We start from the raw sequence: 18,904 nt of genomic DNA, 5'->3' as shown, positions 1-18,904 counted from the left end.
CTGAATGATACAATGCATGATTTTTATAGAGCCATCTATTTTGCTTAGCCATGCAAAGTGTAATCCAGTCACCATAATTCCAGAACCTTCAGTTTGTGAGAAAGAAAACCATTTGTTTAAAGCTAATCAGCTGTGTGACTGAAACCAGGGCTATTTGCCCAGAACAGAATACCTACATCAGTAGTGCACCGTCATCCTGCCTGCTCTGCATTTAAATGGTACTCTGCTGTTAACAAAAAGGTGCAAATATAGCAACCACTGAGAAAGCAGGCAGGAAGGCTGAAAGACTCCTGGCATGGATCGAGCTGGCTAGAACCCACCTTCTGTTTAAAAATGACCCATAACCTTGCCCAATTGTGTTGTGTGGGCACAGACCGGACCAAAGAAACTAACCATTGTATTAAACAAAAGAGTTTCCTAATCTCACCCCGAGCTAATACATCGTTCATAGAAAATGAAGTCCCTTCTGACTGAAACAGTGAAGAGTCAACATTACTGAAAGAAATGTTTGCAATCATGGAGTAATGCTGCATTGGGATAACTGCATATAAGCTAGCTTTCTTTAAGGTATTTATACATCCATCTGCTGGCATTATTGAAATGAACTAATTCCAGAAATCCATATGCTTCCTATTGGTAACACCGTATCAGGCAGTGAAAAGAGGGGAGTAGACCAGTGGAGAAGTTGCCCATAGCACCCAATCAGCAACCTATTTTTTAAAGACTGTACTTGATAAATGCTTCCTCAAAGCTAATTGGTTGCTATAGGCAACTTCTTCAGTCTTTTCAGTAATTGATACATCACCCCCAAGTTTGTCAGTAATCATAAGCTGGCCATACATTAGGACGTCCAGAATCCGATACGATTACTCATAAGATTTCCCTTCAATCCCCCCGGGAGCCCCTAGCACATGATTTGTAGATTTATGTGCATATGATAAAGCATGCAATCTATTAACTGATTGTGTGCCTCACAAAAAGCAGATGATCACCTGGAAGAAAATGCCACACAAAAATGATTCTGATCGTATACAATGCATTGTATGTGCATAAAACAAAGTAGGATGTACATACGATTACAACGGATAATATGGGCTGCACGTATGATCAGAAGATGCGACATTCAACCCATGGGGCCACGCATCACATCGTAATCATACCCAAAACACATACGATGTGCACACAATGCACCATATGACGCGTCTAAATCGTTCATTTGTATACGATATCGTACTAGTGTATTGCCAGCATAAAGCATTAACAAGAATATACCTCTTAATCATGGATTTAATTATCTCTCATATTAGAAGTGAGAAGTTTTGTCTTCAAATTGCTTAATAAACCTTAAGTTACAACTATGTAAAAAATGCGTAAGACCTATAAACCACCTGAAAAGAAATCATATTTAAAATAGTCCCATGCTGAGGAATTCTTTGAGTAAAACCTGAGACGTATAATATTTAGCATGCAATATACCCCTAAACAGACTGCCAGGAGCCAAAGCACGTTATAAATTGGTCCACAGCTATTCACAAGTTATATTATATTCAGTTATATTTTGCAGATGCATTCTAAGGACTGAGTCATAGAACAATGCAGTGCGTACAAGAAGATAATAACACAAAATGACTTTTTAATAAAACACTGCAGTGCAGGCAGAACATGTGCAGTGACCATAACAATCAATCAATCAATCAATCAATCACATAATAGCTTTTATTGATCTGACTGCAATAGGCAGCTCATTGGTTGCTACTGGTTACAACTGAGAATTTCTATTACACCAATAAAACAATAATGTTTTCAAAGACCGTGATGCTCCTAAATAGCTGCCTATGAGGAGATATTATTTAAAAACTGTATGGTGGTAGCAGACATTGTGTAACTTTCAATTCATACCTTTTGAAGTGACTATTGCTTAGCGCAGTTTCCTAACTTTGGTCCTCAGGGCACACTTAGGTGTATATTTACTAAAGTGCGGGTTTATAGAAGTAGAGATGTTGCCCATAGCAACCAATCTACCTATTATCTTCTAGAAAGGGCTAAATAAGTAGAATCTTATTGGTTGCTATGGGCAATATCTCCACTTCTATAAACCAGCATGATAGTAAATATACAGCTAAGAGTCCAGGTTTTACTGATATCTATTATGAGCACAGAGGGTTAATCAAAACAACTGAGGTGCTAATTAAGCCACCTGTGTTCAAGTATAGCTATCCTTAAAACTTGCACTGTTAGTGTGCCTTGAGGACCATGCTTGGGAACCCCTGGCCTAGTGAATTGATACAGTATGCTGTATTCTCAGGAATATCAGTGGAACTCACAAAATGGCTACCTTGCCTCCACAGGATATCTTGCAGAACACACTGTGAATGCGCATCCTGTCGTTGCTTTGGTTTTTCACCAGTGCATCAAAATGGTCTCATCTTTAGGTATCTGGCTATTTTTTTTGCTCTGTGGAGGAGATTCCAAAGAGGCAAACATACAAGGTGTACATGTCAACTTAACGTCTCACTTCTTACCACTTTTTGTGGTGTTAAAATGGCTGTAGTTTTCTGCACAGCAAAGAACACCGCAAACAATGATGTATATCTTGCTTTAGTAGGATCATTCTGCAAAATGAAATCAATTATTGCAGTGCTCTGCAAAACTAAGTGCACCTCTGTAATACTCTCTATGCCTGTTCCATTAGAGAGCTTCTCCTCCTCTGCAAATGTTGTCACCCTGATCCACAAACTCCAGCAGTTTGGTGGAAATTGAGGCCCATGACATTACCAAGTCGACTTTTACACTGCTCACTGACCATTTTGCACGTCATAACAGATGTCTACAATGTGCATGTGAGGTCACTGGAAGAGCTATAGATTTATGTGATTCTCACCGGGAATGTCTATGCAGTGTCATGGTCAGATCTACTACTTTACTTACATATATGCAACTGGGTGTCTCACCTGAGGGCAACATTGTAGATGCGGATCTAAGATATGTGTCATGTGCATGTTGATATGAACTCAGCGGAATGTGAAATGAAGATTAGGCCAAACAGTGATCCCTAACCAGACTTGCAGGTTTATTGGTAACAGTTGTATATGCACACTAGTACTGTACAGTAGACAAAGGTGATATTAGCAATATGGTAGTTAATATAGGTGGCATCTAGTCTCACCTCTGAGAAACTGTGTCACTCAACACAGTAGGATGTGCAGGGTCGTGCATGTGCAATTACATCATACCACTAGGGTCACTGCACTAAGGAGAAAGAAGACATCACAGGCGCGCACTCCTCTCCGGGTTCACTACGGCTGGCCGGCGGTCGGTGTCCCGGCGACCAGCATCCCGGCGCCGGGAGCCCGACCGCCGGCTTACCGACAGCTTGGCGAGCGCAAATGAGCCCCTTGCGGGCTCGCTGCGCTCGCTACGCTACGGGCACGGTGGCGCGCCACACTATTTTATTCTCCCTCTATGGGGGTCGTGGACCCCCACGAGGGAAAATAAGTGTCGGTATGCCGGCTGTCGGGCTCCCGGCGCCGGTATACGGAGCGCCGGGAGCCCGACCGCCGGCAAACAGAAGACCACCCCTCCTCTCCAACAGTGCACAGCCTAGAGGGCCTTAGCTGGATGTTAGCAAATTAGACTGGATATGTCCAGCCAAGGACCACATATGTATCATTAATATAAATCATGTTGCCCAATACTGTACTAAAACTATATCCAGATATCCAGGGAGGACAGGCAACGGTATAAAGTAAGGGGTGCATGGAGCAGTGAAGTTAGGTTGCAGCACTGGCGGTTGTGTGAAGCACATCATTGATCTCTAGAAAAGACCATTTGTTTTCTTAAAATAGCTGCAGAAAGATGTGGCACATAGGCATATGGCAAAGCCATTATTCCCAGTCTAGGTGTGCAGTCATCTGTCTGAGACATGTTTGTATTGGGCGTTGCTGCTAGTGCAACAGGCTGATGCCTTAATAGTAGGGTAGTACTCTGAGTAACATCTCCACATTTACTTCCCTCTCACAATCCCCAGATGTCTGTGTACAGTCAGTGGCAGATGTTATTTCTTATATGAGGACGTGGAGTCAAAGACACTACAAGCAGTGGACCCTTTTTTTAATATAATCTTTAATACTTACAATTAGTCTCATTAACAGGAAGAAATCATTGAAATAATTGCAGAAATAAATAAAATAGGTATTTGTATACTTTTCTAGAGTATGGGAGCTGCTACAAAACTTTTATCAACTTGTAACGTTTAGGGGAATATTTCTCAAAGCTTGGAGAGATATAAAGTGGAGAGAGACAAAGTACCATCCAAGCAGCTTCTGCCATTTTTCAAGTAACAGTTAGGCGCTGGCCACTTTATCTCTGCCCAAGATTTGATACATCTCCCCCCTGAGTGCCAGTACCTTATTTTCGAGCACCGGCACCTTATTCCATGGAAAAAGAACATTTTGACTACAAGCGTGGGTCATGTGAGCCATCTCCAGCTGGTAAATGCTGTCACATTCTCACAACCTACTATCCATGGGCTCCTTCACAGCCTGTGACTCCAGCTGCAGCCGGCCTTCCTCCAGCAGCATTCCTTCCAGAGCCGGAGTCTTCCCAGCAGCCAACTACAGCCTTCCAGATGTGCACATGCAGTATAATACCAGCTGACAGCCTCTATGTCTGTAACTCCTGCCTGTCTGGAAAGGATCATTACTTCCACTGCAGTGTTCTCAAACTGTGTGTAATGCTCAGCAATCAGCCTTCTTCACCCAATTTTCTAGATATTAAGTACAGCAAAACAGGATATCCACCAGTCTAGAACTTCATATGTAGTACATATAATAAGAATTTACTCACCGGTAATTCTATTTCTCGTAGTCCGTAGTGGATGCTGGGAACTCCGTAAGGACCATGGGGAATAGCGGGCTCCGAAGGAGGCTGGGCACTCTAGAAAGATCTTAGACTACCTGGTGTGCACTGGCTCCTCCCACTATGACCCTCCTCCAAGCCTCAGTTAGGACACCGTGCCCGGACGAGCGTACACAATAAGGAAGGATTTTGAATCCCGGGTAAGACTCATACCAGCCACACCAATCACACCGTATAACTCGTGATATGAAACCCAGTTAACAGTATGAAACAACCGAGCCTCTCAACAGATGGCTCAACAATAACCCGATTTAGTTAACAATAACTACGTACAAGTATTGCAGATACACCGCACTTGGGACGGGCGCCCAGCATCCACTACGGACTACGAGAAATAGAATTACCGGTGAGTAAATTCTTATTTTCTCTGACGTCCTAGTGGATGCTGGGAACTCCGTAAGGACCATGGGGATTATACCAAAGCTCCCAAACGGGCGGGAGAGTGCGGATGACTCTGCAACACCGAATGAGAGAACTCCAGGTCCTCCTCAGCCAGGGTATCAAATTATAGAATTTTGCAAACGTGTTTGCCCCTGACCAAGTAGCAGCTCGGCAAAGTTGTAAAGCCGAGACCCCTCGGGCAGCCGCCCAAGATGAGCCCACCTTCCTTGTGGAATGGGCATTGACAGATTTTGGCTGTGGCAGGCCTGCCACAGAATGTGCAAGCTGAATTGTACTACAAATCCAACGAGCAATAGTCTGCGTAGAAGCAGGAGCACCCAGCTTGTTGGGTGCATATAGGATAAACAGCGAGTCCGATTTTCTGACTCCAGCCGTCCTGGAAACATATATTTTCAGGGCCCTGACCACGTCTAACAACTTGGAGCCCTCCAAGTCCCTAGTAGCCGCAGGCACCACAATAGGCTGGTTCAGGTGAAACGCTGACACCACCTTAGGGAGAAACTGGGGACGAGTCCTCAATTCTGCCCTATCCATATGGAAAATCAGATAAGGGCTTTTACAGGACAAAGCCGCCAATGACCACCTTCCACGTGAGATATTTCAGATCCACGGTTTTTAGTGGTTCAAACCAATGTGATTTTAAGAAACTCAACACCACGTTGAGATCCCAAGGTGCCACAGGGGGCACAAACGGGGGCTGAATATGCAGCACTCCCTTTACAAAAGTCTGAACTTCAGGTACTGAAGCTAGTTCTTTTTGAAAGAAAATCGACAGAGCCGAGATCTGTACCTTAATGGAGCCCAGTTTTAGGCCCATATTCACTCCTGCTTGCAGGAAATGCAGAAATCGACCTAGTTGAAATTCCTCTGTTGGGGCCTTTTCGGCCTCACACCATGCAACATACTTCCGCCATATGCGGTGATAATGATTTGCTGTAACCTCTTTCCTAGCTTTAATAAGCGTAGGAATGACTTCCTCCGGAATGCCCTTTTCCTTCAGGATCCGGCGTTCAACCGCCATGCCGTCAAACGCAGCCGCGGTAAGTTTTGGAACAGACAGGGCCCCTGCTGCCGCAGGTCCTGTCTGAGCGGCAGAGGCCATGGGTCCTCTGATATAATTTATTGAACTTCTGGGTACCAAGCTCTTCTTGGCCAATCCGGAACCACGAGTATCGTTCTTACTCCTCGCCTTCTTATTATTATTCTCAATACCTTTGGTATGAGGGGCAGAGGAGGGAACACATAAAACGACTGGTACACCCACGGTGTTACCAGAGCGTCCACAACTATCGCCTGAGGGTCTTTTGACCTGGCGCAATATCTTTTATAGCTTTTTGTTGAGGCGGGACGCCATCATGTCCACCTGTGGCCTTTCCCAAAGGTGTACAATCCTTTGGAAGACTTCTGGATGAAGTCCCCACTCTCCCGGGTGGAGGTCGTGTCTGCTGAGAAGATCAGCTTCCCAGTTGTCCACTCCGGGAATGAACACTGTTGACAGTGCTAACACATGATTTTCCGCCCATCGGAGAATCCTTGTGGCTTTTGCCATCGCCATCCTGCTTCTTGTGTCGCCCTGTTGGTTTACATGGGCGACCACCGTGATGTTGTCTGATTGGATCAGTACCGGCTGGTTTTGAAGCAGAGGTCTTGCCTGTGTAGAGAAGTCACCTGACTTGACCAAAGTCCTTGGAATTTTCTTCCCTGTGTTACTGCCCCCAGCCTCAAAGGCTGGCCTCCATGGTCACTAGGACCTAGTCCAGTATGTCGAACCTGCGGCCCTCCTTAAGATGGGCACTCTGCAGCCACCATTTTAGAGATACCCTGGTCCTTGGAGACAGGGTTATCAGCCGATGCATTTGAAGATGCGATCCGGACCACTTGTCCAACAGGTCCCACTGAAAAATTCTTGCATGGAACCTGCCGAATGGGATTGCTTCGTAGGAAGCTACCCTTATTTCCAGGATTCGCGTGCAATGATGCACCGATACCTGTTTTGGCTTCAGGAGGTCTCTGACTAGAGATGACAGCTCCTTGGCTTTCTCCTCCCGGAGAAACACTTATTTCTGGTCTGTGTCCAGAACCATCCCCAGGAACAGTAGACGTGTCATAGGAACCATCTGTGACTTTGGACTGTTTAGAATCCAACTCTGCTGTTGTAGCACTTTCCAAAATAGTGCTACCCCGACTAGCAACTGCTCCTTGGACCTCGCCCTTATAAGGAGATTGTCCAAGTACGGGATAATTAAAAACTCCCTTTTTTCGAAGGAGTATCATCATTTCAGCCATTACCCCGGTAAACACCCTCGGTGCCTTGTACAGTCCTGTCTGGACTTGGTAATGGTAATCCTGTACCACAAATCTGAGGTACTTCTGGCGAGGATGGTAAATGGGGACATGCAGGTAAGCATCCTTGATGTCCTGGGATGTAATCCCCCTCGTCCAGGCTTGCAATAACCGCCCCGAGCGATTCCATCTTGAACTTGAATTTTTTTTATGTATGTGTTCAAGGATTTTAATATAAATGGGTCACACCGAACCATGCGGTTTCGGTACCCCAACCCGTGTAAAATAGTAACCCCGTCCTTGTTGAAGTAGGGGCACTTGAGTATTACCTGTTGGGAATACTGCTTATTAATTGCCTTTAGTACAGCCTCCCTGCCTGAGGGAGTTGTCGGCAAGCCATAATCTAGGAAACGGCTGGGGGGAGATATCTCGAATTCCAGCTTGTACCCCTGACATACTTCTTGAAAGAAACAGGGATCCACCTGTGAGCGAGCCCACTTATCTCTGAAATTTTTTAGACGGCCCCCCACCGTACCTGGCTACACCTGTGGAGCCCCCGCGTCATGCTGTGGGCTCAGAGGAAGCGAGAGAAGAATTTTGAATCTGGGAGCAGGCTGACTGGTGCAGCTTTTTCCCTCTTCCCTTGTCTCTGTACAGAAGGGAACCGCCTTTGACCCGCTTGCTTTTCTGAAGCCGAAAGGACTGTACCTGATACAGTGCTTTCTTAGTCTGTGAGGAAACCTGAGGTAAAAATATTTCTTCCCAGCTGTGGCTGTGGATACGAGGTCCCAGAGACCATCCCTTTCTAATACCCTCCTGACAGGATGGACATTACATTCATTTTGGATGCCAGCCGGCAAAATATCCCTCTGTGCATCCCTCATATATAAGACGACGTCTTTAATATGTTCTCATGTTTGACAGGGTCACCGACCACGCTGCCGCAGCACGATCTGCAGGTCTCCGTCTAGTACCTGAGTGTGTAAATACAGACTTCAGGATATCCTCCTGTCTTTTATCAACAGGTACCTTCAAAGTGGCCGTTCCTAAAACGGCAGTGCCACCTTTTTTGACAACCGTGTGAGCGCCTTATCCACCCTAGGGGATATCCCCCAGCGTAACTTATCCTCCTGGCGGGAAAGGGTACGCCATCAGTAACTTTTTAGAAATTACCAGTTTCAAAACGGGGGAACCCACGCTTTTCACACACTTCATTTATTCATCTGATGGGGGAACAAAACACTGCCTTTTTTTTCTCCCCAAACCTAAAAACCCATTTTTAGAGGTGCTTGGGTTAATGTCAGAAATGTGTAACACATTTTTTATTGCCGGGATCAAGTCACGGATGTTCCTAGTGGATTGTGTATATGTCTCAACCTTGTCGACACTGGAGTCAGACTCCGTGTCGACATCTGTGTCTGCCATCTGAGAGAGCGGGCGTTTTTGAGCCCCTGATGGCCTTTGAGACGCCTGGGCAGGCGCGGGCTGAGAAGCCGGCTGTCCCACAACTGTTACGTCATCCATCCTTTTATGTAAGGAGTTGACACTGTTGGTTAATACCTTTTACCTATCCATCCACTCTGGTGTCGGCCCCACAGGGGGCTACATCACATATATCGGCCTCTGCTCCGTCACCATATAAGCCTCCTCATTCAACATGTCGACACAGCCGTACCGACACACCGCAGACACACAGGGAATGCTCTAAACGAGGACAGGACCCACAAAAGCCCTTTGGGGGGACAGAGTGAGAGTATGCCAGCACACACCAGAGCGCTATATAATGCAGGGACTAACTGAGTTATGTCCCCTATAGCTGCTTTTTTTATATAATGTATACTGCGCCTAAATTAAATGCCCCCCCTCTCTTTTTTAACCCTTTTCTGTGTTGTAAACTGCAGGGGAGAGCTAGGGAGCTTCCCTCCAACGGAGCTGTGAGGGAAAATGGCGCCAGTGTGCTTGAGGGAGATAGCTCCGCCCCTTTTCCGCTGCCTATTCTCCCGCTTTTTTATGGAATCTGGCAGGGGTATTTACCTCATATATAGCCCCTGGGGCTATATATTGAGGTATTTTTGCCAGCCAAGGTGTTTTTATTGCTGCCTCAGGGCGCCCCCCCCCAGCGCCCTGCACCCTCAGTGACCGGAGTGTGAAGTGTGTGAGAGGAGCAATGGCGCACAGCTGCAGTGCTGTGCGCTACCTTGGTGAAGACGGAGTCTTCATGCCGCCGATTTTCCGGACCATCTTCTTGCTTCTGGCTCTGTAAGGGGGACGGCGGCGCGGCTCCGGGACCGAACACCAAGGACTGGGCCTGCGGTCGATCCCTCTGGAGCTAATGGTGTCCAGTAGCCTAAGAAGCCCAATCCGGCTGCAAGCAGGCGAGTTCGCTTCTTCTCCCCTTAGTCCCTCGCTGCAGTGAGCCTGTTGCCAGCAGGTCTCACTGAAAATAAAAAAACCTAAGTCTATTTCTTTCTAAGAGCTCAGGAGAGCCCCTAGTGTGCATCCAACCTCGGCCGGGCACGAAATCTAACTGAGGCTTGGAGGAGGGTCATAGTGGGAGGAGCCAGTGCACACCAGGTAGTCTAAGATCTTTCTAGAGTGCCCAGCCTCCTTCGGAGCCCGCTATTCCCCATGGTCCTTACGGAGTTCCCAGCATCCACTAGGACGTCAGAGAAAAATGGATCTGTCTATGCAAATGCTAATGAAGTATACTGTATTTTATTTAAATAAAGTGATGCTATGCAGATGATGCACAACTGTACTTGTCCTTTGTTTCAGGTACTAATAACCCAATAACAACCCTAAATGACTGCCTAGCTGAGCTGTAGGAGTGGATGAGTTGGCTGAGACTAGGATGGCCAACCCGGGCCATTTTTTCAATCCCGGGTATTGGGATTGAAAAACGGTCAATCACGGGATTCCCTAGATTGGCTTTTCCCTATGTGTCCGCCCCTCTCACATAACTCACCGTACGACGAGGGCAGGAGGGTGGGACACATCCTTTGGGCTCGGCGGCAGGTGACGGCGGACAGCTGACTGCGCAGCATGAGGGATCCAGCAGCGTCTGAGCATCCTGAGGACGCTCAACACTGATGGCTTTAAAAACACAAATTGCTGCGTGATCCCTCAATCCCCGGGATTGGAGCTTCCAATCCCGGGATTCAATCCCGGCCAATTTTTGGCCTAAATCCCGGGATCGGCCACCCTAGCTGAGACTGAACCCTGATTAAACAGAAGTCCTAATGATAGGTCACAGAAGAAGACTGCAGCATAACTAACTGACAGGATTTACGTTTGGGGAACTATAAAACACTGAACATGTGCGGAATCTTGGTTTTTGTCCTGGATAGTGGCCTGACACTTAAACATCAGGTGTCAGCCAAAATCAAATCTTCATTCTTTCATCTGAGGAACATAGCCATAATCAAGCACTTAATTCCCTCAGAAGACCTGCCTAAAGTCATACATGCATTTTTATCATCACGCCTAGACTACTGCAATGCCCTCTATCTTGGTCTGCCAGCAAAAGAATTGCACTGCTTGCAGATGGTACAAAATGCAGCTGCCAGGCTATTACCCAACCAGACCCGTTCCAGCCACATAACACCCATCCTCTACTCCCTTCACTGGCTGCCTGTAAAATGGTGAATTGTTTTCAAGATTGGCTTTCTCACTTTCAAAGCACTACATGACCAGGGCCCAAGGTACTTGAAACAGCTTCCGATTCCTTACTGTACCACTCGATTACTGCGATCTGTAGATGAAGGACTACTAAGAGTACCTAGAATCTCCTGGAATTCATCTGGGGGTCAAGCTTTCAACTTTGTGGCTCCGACTCTATGGAACTCTCTTTCCCGCACAGTGCGAGCCGCCGCCGCTCTAGAATCCTTCAAAAATAGACTAAATACCTATTTTCTCAGCATTTCACTAATATCTACTGTTAAGCTTGTTTTGTATTTTGAGCTGTAAAAACAATTGTAAAGAACTTTGAGTCCTATAAGGAGAAAAATGCTATATAATTATTATTATTATTATGAAAAAATAGGTAAACTATATAAAAAAAAGAAAAAAAAAAGAAATTAGCTTAATGACTTGCAAACTTAAACCAGTGAACAAGCCATTAGTCGATTTATAATTTGTTTGCATTTTTTCCATAACACTTTTTTTTTATTTTTAAAGCACATGCTTCCCGTCTACTATGGGAATACATATGAAATCCTGGCGGTCAGGATGCCAGCAGTCACATGACCGACCGCAGCTTCCCGACACTGAAGATCCCGACTTTGGAGGGGGTATTTAGAAACACAGAATTTGACGGCAGATAAGAACCACTTGGCCCATCTAGTCTGACCCTTTTTTTTTATCCTTTAGGTCAGGCTTGTCCAACCAGCGGCCCGCATGCGGCCCAGGTCGGCTAGTAATGCGGCCCAGTGCAATTTTTAAAGAAATTCTAAAGTTTCAAGTTACACTGCCGGCGCTTGCGGCTGGGGCACATCACAACGGTGACGCCAGCGCGCTTCACCCGCCCCATCCATTTTTTTCTTTTGCAGAGTACGGACACCACATGTGAAGCTGAGCCGGCCCCAGCAGGCTGTCAGCACATCCTGATTGGATTGCTGCCGCTGGGACCAGCACCAGCTCACGCCCTCTCCGCTGTCAGTCACAGTGTAGCCCTCCTCCGCTGCATAGCGGCACACGTGACTGAGCAGCACGAGAGTAGAGGAGCCCAGCGGAGAATTGGCTCTACAAGAACTCGTAAGTGAGCCGGGGGGGGGGTGTCTGAAGTCCGTGGCCGCGCCGCTGTACAGTGTCCGGGGGGGGGGAATCGGGATCTGAAGTCCGTGGCCGCTGTACAGTGTCCCGGGGGGGGGGGGAAGAGGAGGTCTGAACCGCTGTACAGTGTCCCGGGGGGGGGGGGGGGGAAGAGGAGGTCTGAACCGCTGTACAGTGTCGGGGGTTGGAAGGGTCTGGTCTGAAGTCCAGCGCCACGCCGCAATACAGTGTCCTATACAGTGTTTCTTGGGAGCTGGGATGGACTTGATGTCCAGCGCTGCAGCAGTAAAATGAGGCCGGCGGTGTCTAAACTCCACAGTACAGATTGGTTCGGGGGGGAGGGGGTAACGAGGATGAAGTCAGGTGCCACTGCAGTACAATGTGTCCGGGAGGGGGGGGGGGGGGGGTTTGGGGTCCGCTGTCAGTCACAGTGTAGCCCTCCTCTACTGCATAGTGGCACACGTGACAGCAGCACGGAGCTCAGCCCAGCGGGAGAAACTTGTGGGCCCTTGAAGAAGCACAGTGTGGAGGGGGGGGGGGGAGGGAGAGAAGGAGGAGAGGAAGAAGACTACAGTGTGCGTGTGGGGGGGGGGGGGATGCATTGGTGGCTGAGAAACAATGTCAAACATCTCACTAACTTCATTTCCAAGTAAGTTTAATATGTTAACTATGTTTTCTATGTTTTTTTGGGATGATCAGGTATCGTTACTGTTATTTTATTGTTTGTGCGGCCCAAACCAAATTTTCATCTTCTAATGTGGCCCAGGGAAGGTGAAAGGTTGGACACCCCTGCTTTAGGTAATCTCAACCCTTTTTGAACCTTAATTCTTTGTAAGGATATTCATATGCCTATCCCAAGCATGTTTAAATTGCTCTAGTCTTAGCCTCTACCACCTCTGATGGGAGACTATTCCACTTATCCACTACCCTTTATGTGAAGTAATTTTTCCTTAAATTTCCCCTGAACCGCCCCCCCTCCAGTTTCAGTGTATGTCCTCGAGTTCTAATATTTCTCTTCCTTTGAAGAATGTTTCCCTCCTGAACTTTGTTAAGACCCTTGATATATTTGAAAGTTTCTATCATGTCCCCCCTTTCCCTTCTCTCTTCCAAACTATACATGTTAAGATCTTTTAGCCTTTCCGGGTACGTTTTGTGATGTAGGCCATGCACCATTTTAGTTGCCCTTCTTTGTACACTCTCTAATGTATTTATATCCTTCTGGAGATATGGTCTCCAGAACTGGACACAGTATTCCAGATGGGGCCGCACCAATGACCTATACAGTGGCATTATCACTTCTTTTTTCCTACTACTGATTCCTCTCCCAATGCAACCAAGCATCTGACTTGCCTTTCTCATTGCTTTGTTGCATTGCTTTCCTGCCTTCAAGTCACTTGAAATAGTGACTCCTAAATCCCTTTCCTCCTCAGTAGTTTCCATTATAGTACCCTTGATACTATATTTAGCCTTTGGGTTTTTGAGACCCAAGTGCATGATTTTGCATTTTTTAGCATTAAACTGTAGTTGCCATGTTCTTGACCATTTCTCAAGCCTACCTAGGTCATCAATCATTTGTTTTACCCCTCCCGGTGTGTCTACCCTGTTGCATATCTTTGTATCATCTGCAAAAAGGCATACCTTCCCTTCAATACCATCTGCAATGTCACCAACAAAGATATTAAAGAGAACTGGACCAAGTACAGATCCCTGGGGTACTCCACTGGTAACATTTCCCTCCATAGATTGCACTCCATTAACTACAACTGTCTGTTTCCTATCCTGCAACCAGGTTCTTATCCATTTAACTGTTTTATAATCCACCCCCATGCTTTCAAGTTTATTTAGTAGTCTGCGATGTGGGACAGTGTCAAATGCCTTACTAAAGTCTAGATATGCTACATCTACAGCTCCCCCTTGATCTATTATTTTTGTCACAGAGTCAAAAAAGTCAATAAGATTTGTTTGGCATGATCTACCACCAGTAAATCCATGCTGTTTTGGATCCTGTAAGTGGTTTGATTTAAGATATTCCACAACTCTTTCTTTTAATAGTTTTTCCATTACTTTCCCCACTACTGATGTAAGGCTTACTGGTCTGTAGTTACTTGCTTCTTCCTTGCTTCCACTTTTGTGCAGTGGAACTACATTTGCTCTTTTCCAGTCCTCTGGAATAGCACCTGTATTTAGTGACTGGTTAAATAATTCTGTTAACGGTGTAACCAGCACATCTTTTAGCTCTTTGAGTATCCTTGGGTGTATCCCATCTGGTCCCATTGATTTATCCACTTTTAGTTGTGAAAGTTCTGGTAGGACCTTCTCCTCTGTAAATGTACTTTCAACTACCTTATTTTTATGAATGTCAATGCAACTTAACTGTGGCCCCATCCCTTCTTCTGTAGTAAATACTGAGCAAAAATAATTATTTAGGTGATCTGCTATTGCCTTGTCACCCTCCACCAAATGCTCACTCTCTGTCTTAAGTCTTATTATTCCTCCATTTGATTTTCTCCTTTCACTTATATACTTAAACATTTTTTTGCCCCCTTTATCTACTGACTGGGCCGTTTTTTCCTCAGCTTCTGCCTTTGCACGTCTGATCACTTTCTTGGCACCCCCCCTTCCCCTTCTGTCTCCTGCGGTGGTGTCGGTTAGGGCCAACCTTCGGGGTTTTGGCTAGGGCTAACCATCCTCACTACTACCTAACCCTAACACTCATCTTTGGGATGTCGGTGATCTGGCGCCAGTCTCCAGAGTGCTGTCGGGATTCCGGCGTAAGTCACACGAGCAACAGCATCCCAACAGCCGTGATACTGAATGCATCCCCTACTACGTAAGACTGCACTTAGCACTGCCAGCCATCATCAACAGGCAGCGGATACTATCCAAAGGTTTGAAATCCTGGATTTAAAATAATCACAAATAGCACTGTGACATACTAAGACCCAGGAAGGGACATCGACAAGATGTATTAACATCTTGTCTGCTAAAGAGGGGGGAGTGAAAGCTCCCCCTCCGGCGATGCCCCCCTGAGCACACAACGCATCAGCTTAGTTCTGACGCGTTGGGTCTACTTGCCCGATCGGCTCCTCTGCACATGCGCAGGATCGCGCTACTCACGCGAGATCCCCAGTGCAGTCCAGAGCCGGCACCCACCACAGCCAGCTCTGTAACTGCTGTGGTGTATGGGCATTGCCACCATGCAGCTGTTGAAATCGCTAGTTGCAAGTGTCGGAATGGTCAGCATACATTACCAACGCATATTGGCCTTTTAGATAGCTGCGCTGATATGGACAGTGGCGCATAGCGCCCCTGTCACTGTGCACACGCCACCCCTGTAGTACATGGGTGAGAAGCGGCATCAGTGCACATAACGTTATCCCCATAATGTAGATTTAGATATTTACCTCACAGCCTGTAACATGGCAGTTTGGCTGGTGCTTTATCTCCATCCACTTTATCTCCATTCAAGGCTTAGTAAATAGACCTAAAATTATTACTACTTCTTTTCTCTAATTACCAGTAATGAATCAAGTTGTAATGTGGCTTATCTATAATGAGTGCAGGCGGGGTGTGCTGTGTACATGGACCCTATGGTTCAAGTGGTTCCATGTGCTGTACACCCAGGATGTATTCTCGGCACGAGTGGTCTTCAGTATGCCGACTGTCGGGATCCCAGCGCACAGTATACCGGCGCCGGAATCCCGACAGCCGGCATACCAACAGATTTTCTCCCTTGTGGGGGTCCCCGCCCCCCCTGGAGGGAGAATAAATAGCGTAGCGCGCCCACAGCGTGGCGAGCGCAGCGAGCCCGCAAAGGGCTCATTTGCGCAAAGGGCTCATTTGCGTTCACCACGCTGTCGGTATGCCGGCGGTCGGGCTCCCAGCGCCGGTATGCTGGTTGCCGGGAACCCGGCCGCCGGCATACCATACTACACCCCTCCACATTGCCTGTACTGCAGCATTCCGTATTCTTGCTGTCGGCAGTGCAGTCTTCAGAAAAATGGGGCCAGCACAGGAGGTAGCAATGACTCAGGCACTATGCCAGAGCTTTTGTTAGGTTTTATGCATGTGCCAAACATACTGCGTAAGTGTTATGAGGGGGAAGCTACACACAGGCCCTCCCATCTATTATAGAGCCCCTGAAGCTGCAACCTGGCAAACATTACCTATTTCGGAAATTTGTATCTGTGTATACACCTACACAGCTTACAGCTATGCAATCTTATACAAAGCATGGGGGCATATTGAGTAAGGATCGTAGCGTTACCCCAATTCTATGCAGAGCAGCGAGTGACAGCAGGGCCTCCCAAATCCCCACAATGCGGGACACTGTGGCCTGTGGATGGGACAGTCCCAGAAAAACTGGACTGTCCAGCAAAAATAGGGACAGTTGGGAGGAATGACCTCGGGTCCAGTGGCGGATTTAGGGGGGGGGGGGGCACCAAGACACGTGCCAGCCCCCTGTCATTTTTAGTTGATTTTTGTATTTTTTTTAATTGTCTTTAGTGTGCGCGGCGCACCCACCCGACATGAGGCTGCTGCTGCTGGTCCTGGAGGATGATCGTTCATGCTCTGCGCCACTCCAGTGTGTTCCTCCTCCTGATTGGCTCCCTGGAGAAACGTGACATGCAGTCACTGCATGTCACGTCTCTGTGCAGAGGAGCCGATCAGGAGGAGGAACTTCCCAGCTTCAGCCCGCCGCCGCCACTGAGGGACAAGGACAACACCCAGCCAGTCAGACAGCGCTGCGCATCGGCAACGCACAGCACAAGTGAGACCAGCAGCCCACCCGTTACCCAGCCGCACACAGCAGAGCAACTAGGGTCCGGGACAGCAGCCGCCGGCGCTATCGAGGGACAGCGCACCCACCAGCTCACCGAGTTACACCGCCGCTGAGGGTCTGGGACATCGCGCGTACTCCCAGCCTGCAAGCCACCAGAGAAAGAAGACACGCTGGTGCTGCGGACCAGGCCAGCAAGGAAGACGCCAGGCCCTGCTTTCTTCACTGGTGGTCAGGTTAGTCAGTGTCTGGTGAGCGGTGTTTTGCTGGGTGACCAGGGTGAGGGTAGAAGGCCCAGGAATTTAGGAGACTGCTGCTGAGGTGGGTCCTGGGGTCTCAAGTGGTGAGGACAGAGGCCTGGTGCTGCTGCTTATGGTGCCCCCCCTGTAATTTTTTTCTGGATCCGCCCCTGCTCGGGTCCACCAACATGTCATCCTAGTGTGTTTAGCTTTAGGGGCTGATTGGTTGGTATTTTATCTCTGCCTCTTTCTCTCTCTCCAAGGTGTTGATAAATCTCCTGTGTCTGCTGTTATTGCCATCTTTTTTGAAAAAAAACAACACATTATTATTAGTGATGAGCGGGTTCGGTTTCTCGGAAACCGAACCCCCCCGAACTTCACGCTTTTTACACGGGTCCGAGGCAGACTCGGATCTTCCCGCCTTGCTCGGTTAACCCGAGCGCGCCCGAACGTCATCATCCCACTGTCGGATTCTCGCGAGGCTTGGATTCTATCGCGAGACTCGGATTCTATATAAGGAACCGCGCGTCGCCGCCATTTTCACACGTGCATTGAGATTGATAGGGAGAGGACGTGGCTGGCGTCCTCTCCGTTTAGAATAGAAATAGATAGTGAGAGTGAGACACTTGATTTACTGGAGCTTAGGAGTACTCAGAGAGTGCAGAGTTTACTAGTGACTGACCAGTGACCACCAGTGCAGTTTTATTATTATTTAATATAATCCGTTCTCTGCCTGAAAAAAAAAAACGATACACAGTGACACAGTATACCATATCTGTGCTCAGCCTCAGTGTGCTGCATCATCTATGTATATCTGACTGTGCTGAGTGCTCACTGCTCACACAGCTTAATTGTGGGGGAGACTGGGGAGCAGTTATAGCAGGAGTACATATATTTAACAGTGCACACTTTTGCTGCCAGAGTGCCACTGCCAGTGTGACTGACCAGTGACCAGCAGTATATTGTGATTGTCTGCCTGAAAAAGTTAAACACTCGTCGTGTGGTGTTTTTATTCTATAAACGCATTCTGCTGACAGTGTCCAGCAGGTCCGTCATTATATAATATATACCTGTCCTGCAGTAGTGATATATATTTTTTATATCATTATCATCCAGTTTATACTAGCAGCAGACGCAGTACGGTAGTCCACGGCTGTAGCTACCTCTGTGTCGGCAGTCGCTCGTCTATAATTGTATACCTACCTGTGGTGGTTTTTTTTTTTTCTATCTTCTTCATACTAGTAGTTAACTTTAGGAGTCTGCAGTGCTGACAGTGTCCAGCAGGTCCGTCATTATATAATATATACCTGTCCGGCTGCAGTAGTGATATATATATATTTTTTATATCATTATCATCCAGTCTATATTAGCAGCAGACGCAGTACGGTAGTCCACGGCTATAGCTACCTCTGTGTCGGCAGTCGCTCGTCCATCCATAATTGTATACCTTATTAGAAATTTGTCCAATTAGCCCGTGTGTTGCGCCACTATATTACAGAGGCAGCTCAGCAGT

The 18,904-nt window shown here is 47.2% G+C and overlaps 1 long non-coding RNA gene across 1 annotated transcript in view; it reads right to left on the bottom strand.

Annotated features, from left to right (window-relative positions):
- The window catches only part of LOC134933267 (uncharacterized), a 286,515-nt gene that overhangs the window by 714 nt on the left and 266,897 nt on the right, over positions 1-18,904 (bottom strand). The gene's annotated exons all lie outside the window — the stretch shown is intronic.

The sequence above is a fragment of the Pseudophryne corroboree genome, chromosome 6 (genome assembly GCF_028390025.1).
Source record: "Pseudophryne corroboree isolate aPseCor3 chromosome 6, aPseCor3.hap2, whole genome shotgun sequence".
NCBI lineage: Eukaryota > Metazoa > Chordata > Amphibia > Anura > Myobatrachidae > Pseudophryne > Pseudophryne corroboree.
This window is presented reverse-complemented; position numbering and strand designations above follow the sequence as displayed.